The 6,291-nt window shown below is 37.6% G+C and overlaps 1 pseudogene; it reads right to left on the reverse strand.

Annotated features, from left to right (window-relative positions):
- Positions 1–2,115: 2,115 nt before the first annotated feature.
- On the reverse strand, positions 2,116–3,619 carry LOC111390458 (annotated as a pseudogene).
- Positions 3,620–6,291: the final 2,672 nt, after the last annotated feature.

The following is a 6,291-nucleotide window of genomic DNA, read 5'->3' on the forward strand; positions in this document are numbered from 1 at the left end:
CACAAGAAGAACAAGAAAAAGCTTAACTCCCAACATTTTTGTGCCCAAAAGTTGGAAATTTTGAGCACTTTAAGGTACGAGAAGGTAGACTTTGTTTAGGTACAATGACTTTGGTCTTTGGTGGAGGCGTCGAGAAGAAAATGAGTTGCAAGTTTTGAGAGGGCGGTGTGTTGTGTTTACATGGTGTGTTGTGTTTACATTTCTAGTGGTATGTTGATAATTAGGAAATGACAAAGCAAAAGTTTTGGGTTAAAATAATTGTTCTTTCGTCGGCAAATAGAAGTGGCAGTGACACATTTTTATATGTTATATGTCTGTATGGTATTGGTTTAATTGACATTGCAATCACATTTAACAATTGCATGTGGACGACCCACTTTTGTGGGCCCACAACTTTTTTTGGCTTTGCATCTATAATTTTTTTCGTTGTCATAAGTTTTCCAAGGTACATATGCAAAAGGGTTAGGCACTTATTTTGAATTGGGAATCAAATGCCAACTACTTATTTCGATTGCAAAATCATTAATTATAACAAATACGAAAATCGTAAAATTGGAGAAATTTTGATAAAGTAAAATTAGCCATCATCCTATGTTCGCCACACTTCATAATATTTTTCTAGACAAATCTTAATCACTCGTATTTCAACATTTTCACTGGACGAGTCAATGCTTGATGTATTTAGTTTCTCTCTTATAAAGGAGAATCATAAAAAATGTTTTTGATTTCCACTTGAGTGAAAGGCAAGTGTTACATATTATTGGTTCTCTGGTCACTTCATTTTTTGAAGAGACATGAAGTCGCTTTTGGATCATGTGCTGATGCAATTGAATACTTTGATTCCATCAATCCAGATTAGCATTATAAATGCTTTAAGTCGAAGTTTCTAAAAAAAGGTTGAATCCCAACTTTAAGGGTCCTCCACCGCTCCTGCCCTTGAGTATCGTGAGGGAGGTAAATCGCAGGTTATGCCTCCAATTGTACAGGGTGGAAGGCTGCTTGTATACTTGCATTTACCCAATAGCCAAATCCATATTTCAGGATTCGAACCTTTGACGCGACAGCCTCAAGCAAAGCTGGATTTCTCCACCCTTCCCTTTTACAGCTTGGAGATGTGCTCTGGGGACATTTAAGTCGAAGTTTCTAAGAATTGAGGTTAGTTGTTTATTCTGTAAATTATAGAACTTAGGTTTTCTCAAATTTTTTGATCGAATATTATTATTCTTCATAATCAAGATGATCATATGAAGTTATTTTTTTTGAATAATGTTATTCACAGTTGTTCACTATGATAGCAGCTCTACATGTCATGTACATGACATGCGTTTATTTGATACATGAGTCAATAAAAAACTACCATATTAATGATTAAATAATTACCTGCTATGCGTTTGTCACATAAGACTACTGTTGTAGTGTGACTACAAATGCATTGCTCTATTTTCTCTCCACTTGGTCTTAGATTGTAGGTCTCTACGGACAAACAAGAAAGTGTCATATTGTACCATAGTATTGGGCTAGTGAGAGTGGTTGAACTATTCGTTTAAATTATTATGCAGTTGAAAAGCGTGAGAAAAAATTTACAAATTCAACTTCGTCAATTAGCACAGAATATTAAGAATATTGATAATTTCAAGGAAAGAGGCAGACCTTGCCTATAGTCGAGGGAAGCCTTCACCCAACCAAAATTTATAGCCAATTAGAATATGGTGAAGAATGAGAGAAAGTGAGCTCTGCCAAACGTAGTGCAGTAAAGGGGAAAGTGTTGTATATTTATAAAACTAAACATGGAAAAGTGCCCCATTGGGCCATCTAAATGGTAGAGTTTGGCCGTCCAAGTTCTCACAACTTTTGATACGAAACCCATGCAGCAGTGAAACCTTGTATTGATACGAGAACTTTTTGAAAAAAAAAAAAATAATAAAAAATAAAAAATAAAAAAAAAGAAAGACCTGAAAAATTTCCTTAATCACTGTTCAGAACACGTGTTCTGCTTACAGCTGCAGTCTTGATTCTGTCTTTCTTTTCAGCAGGTATCAAGCAGTAATCAGATACTTGCCTTTAGTAACGAGTTACGTTTGAAACAGGTTAAAAAATCTTCGGCACAATCAGTGCAGTAAGATATAAAAAATACGAGGAAGCTGTGTTGATGTTCATGTTTCAATCCTCATTTTCCTTCACACACTAAAAATGGCGTAATATCAACAGTCAGACAAAAACGAAAAGAACGAGCGATGAGTTTGCTGGGTCAAAAAAACTGTCAGACATGTTGCAGCTTCCGAAGATGCTCCAACAATGTTGTAGTAGCCTTCCTCTTGGCCCTTTCTGTCCAACTTTTGGCAATCTCCGAAACAGGTATTACTGCACCGAGCCTACTTAGACAAGCAAGATTTCACATTCTCTTTTACACAAGTAAAATGGAAGCCGCATTCTCCTTATTCCGAGGCAGACCCGTTCGCAATAGATCTATAAAGAAAGGTATTGTGCTAGCTTTCATGACGGCAGCCTTTGCTTCATGGTGGCTAGCAGCCTAGCAAGAACCGAAAGGTTGGTCAGATATTCATCGACCATACTGCTGCCTGATCAGTGAGCATCTTTAATGGGCAGTAATAACGCCTGCCCTAACAGCCCGACACTTTTTTCCCTCATAAATGCACAAGTTGATTAATGCAGTTGCAGCGTCTTTCTTCCCTCATGAGCTTCCATTCTGAAGGAAGTCGACTAAAGCCGGTATTGCCCCCGCTGCACCTATTATTATTTTATTTTCTTCAGCCAAGGACAGGCTAAAGAGGGTTGCCGCTGCATTCTCTATTGCTTCCATGCTTCCAGCTCTAAGAACTTGAACCACAGAAGGAATTGCATTATAAGCCCCTTCTTGTTATCGTATATGGAAAGATTCAGAATAGAAGTGACTGCATTCTCTTGAATTTGAGCATCATCGGATGTAAACTGATTAACCAGGACAGGCATAGCTCCAGCTTCTGCAAGCAAGATTCTATTATCCGTACTTCTTTTGGATAGTGACCGGATCTCAGCCATTGCTGCCATTTGTTGCTCAATGGACCAACTTGAGAGCTTACGAACAAGTGCTTTAAAGGCTTCTATATCCCTACAAACATCACAAGAAATGATCCGTCACTTATTTTAATCCTCCCGCTTATTAATGCCGATGGCTGCTCTATATTATGTTTGACACACCTTTGAGATATTAAACTTCTCAACACAAAATTTGGAGTTAGAGTTAGGTGTTGGAGATTCTGCTGAGTTTTCGGACATGTGTTGCCCCAATTGATCCATCTCTGTATGTAAGGTCTCTCATTTAAGTCTGCAAGAGTAAAATATGTTAGAAGTTACACCTTTCAAGTAAATTTCTCTGATTTATGCCATGTAACTTTCGCCTATTTCTTTCCTTTTCTGGGACATCATAAGAACAAAAAGATTTGAAGGAAATTCAGAATGCAAACAATACCAGGCCTGTGGCCACAATAACCGGATCCCTCATTGTTGGAATATATATTCCACATCAGCAAAATAATATTACAGATTCCAGAATATTCCTTCCAGTTTCAGCTTCTCGGCTGCCTCCTGTTTTCTCTATAAATACAGACCTTGTATTCATTTTTTTGGTTCGATTTGGAATGTGGAATTCCAATCCCTCCTATGGAGGTTTCACTTTCTCCTTCTATGGAGTTTATCCTCCTTAAGGAATGTTTTCATTTTCTCCTTTATGGAGTTGTTTGTCCTCCTTCATGGAGTGTATTTGTTTTCCTTTCATGGAGTTTATAATTCAATGTTTTTCATTCAATGAATTTTAATATGGTATCAGAGCAGATGCTTCTTGCTGCTGCAATTTTCTGGAGTTAATTGATCTCCACTTTTTATGTTCTGCTGAAATAAAAGCAGATTCATTGTTTCATTATGATTTCTATTGTGGCATAATTTTGGAAGGATCTAGATCAGCTTCAGCCGATTTCTCCATCAGTAAGTTGACGTCTAGCTCATAGAAAGCAGATCTGTGATTTCCTGTGTTCTGCTCATTTTTCATTTTCTCCTTTTATGGTACGTGTGTTCTAAAATCCAACAAAAGAGATGCACGTGGATCATATTTCTGAAGATAAATTTGGCTTCAGTTTGTTATTCAATAAATGCGCATCGGAGATGAGGGATTTTTATCTTCAAGCGCCACAGAAGGACAACACTCAATCAAATCGGCGATCAAAATCCGCTTTCGATTGCACTAAGAATCCTCATAAAGTGAGTAAAAAGAGTTTGAATTCAGTGTCTAAGTTGGAGTTTGAATTCAGTGTCTAAGTTGGCATCTGAAAATGAATCTTCACTTTTTGAATCACCGGAGAAATCGATTGATTTCTCGATCTCTGAGAATTCCATTGCTTCATCAAGTCGAATGAATACAATGGAATTGTGCAAAACACATTCTGTACATTCTTCATCTCGGTTGAGGAAAACTCGATGCTCTTGCTCATATCGGTTGGAAGATTCAGCTGGTGTGCACACAAGGTGCTTGATAAAATGTCCAACAAAGCTACTCTTCTGCAAATACGCAATGAGAGTCATGAGTATTGTGTCTCACTTCCTTCAATTCAAGATCTGCATTCTCCTCAGAGTCTCATACGTGCAGTGGAGGTGGAGATTCCATATCATCTGAGATACTGCCACCTTTTAGATCTGAGATCTCACCAACTGAAAAAGATGGCGTTGGAGAGCTGGAAGAACATATGCTGGATTTTTTTTTTTCAGATAGTCTTCCAGCAACAGAAATCGCTAACTCCCGAACTTCAAAATCCTCATCATTCAAGGCGGCAAAAATAGCAGTCAAACTATCAGCCTGTGCCAGAAAATCATCAAATCCTCCATTCTCATGCAAAGAGGAAAATATGGATTTTCGAACAGTAACATCAACATCAGCCACAGCTGCAACAAGAAGCTTTTCCACTATCTCCTTAATCTTCGAGATGGATCTACCAAGTCCATCTTGAGGGGGGTGTGTTGGAATATATATTCCACATCAGCAAAATGATATTACAGATTCCAGAATATTCCTTCCAGTTTCAGCTTCTCGGCTGCCTCCTGTTTTCTCTATAAATACAGACCTTGTATTCATTTTTTTGGTTCGATTTGGAATGTGGAATTCCAATCCCTCCTATGGATGTTTCACTTTCTCCTTCTATGGAGTTTATCCTCCTTATGGAATGTTTTCATTTTCTCCTTTATGGAGTTGTTTGTCCTCCTTCATGGAGTGTATTTGTTTTCCTTTCATGGAGTTTATAATTCAATGTTTTTCATTCAATGAATTTTAATACTCATCATTTCAAGTGATATGGGGCAAAGGAAGTCATCAGGAATTACAGGAGATTCAGGCTTCTTGTTCACGTCCAGACGCTTGCATGGTTATCTATCCTTTCACTGTCAGAATTTTTTTGGACACAAACATCGGAAGATGTGCACAAGTTCCTTAAACTTTCTGATTCCTGAAATATTTCATGAGAAGGATGGCCAACTGATCCGTTAATACCTTCTACAGGAACTTCGAATTTTTTCCCGCCTTCATTATCAATATTTCCAGTATTTTCTACATGTAGACTTCCGATGAAAGTGTTGTCCGGCTGAAATGGATTGATATCTTTGGCCAGTGACTGGGATAACTCCCTACACAAGAAGTTTGAATTCAATGGCCCACCATATATCTCAGTTGCTTGCCTCAATTGTGCTCTGACTAATTCAGCCTGGAAAACTGATCTTGTTATGTGTGATTCCAGTCAAGACAACCACATAAAGATTCTCAACTGTCAAAACTAACCTGTTCTTGTACTTCCTCAGATATGTCGAGAAAAATCATATGGCAAGTTAGCCAGTGCTTTCTCCAATTTCCACATCACACATTGAAATTGGAAGAAGAATTTCTTTGTAGCCCCATCTTTGAATCAAGGAACAGCAAAATATAATGAGAGGCAGGCCAAATTTCTTCGAGACAAGTGCAACCACTAAGTCACATCATCCAAAAGTAATACCCTAACAATTATGTTGGCAATTGTCATAAGAAATGAGTTAAATGTAAATCTGAGGATTATAACGGAAATACAAATCATGAAACAATGATACATAATATGGGTCATCCCCTGTGTTGTTCATCTTCTTTGCCCTACAATATTTAAAGTGAAGGGATTATAAGATTATTCTCGAGTGCATTCTAGTTAGAAAGATAACTGAAGGCTCTAGTTTTTCAACTTTCAAGAATCAAAAGAAATTTTGTTCCCAGATATACCCTTTATT

The sequence above is a fragment of the Olea europaea genome, unplaced genomic scaffold (assembly GCF_002742605.1).
Source record: "Olea europaea var. sylvestris unplaced genomic scaffold, O_europaea_v1 scaffold682, whole genome shotgun sequence".
NCBI lineage: Eukaryota > Viridiplantae > Streptophyta > Magnoliopsida > Lamiales > Oleaceae > Olea > Olea europaea.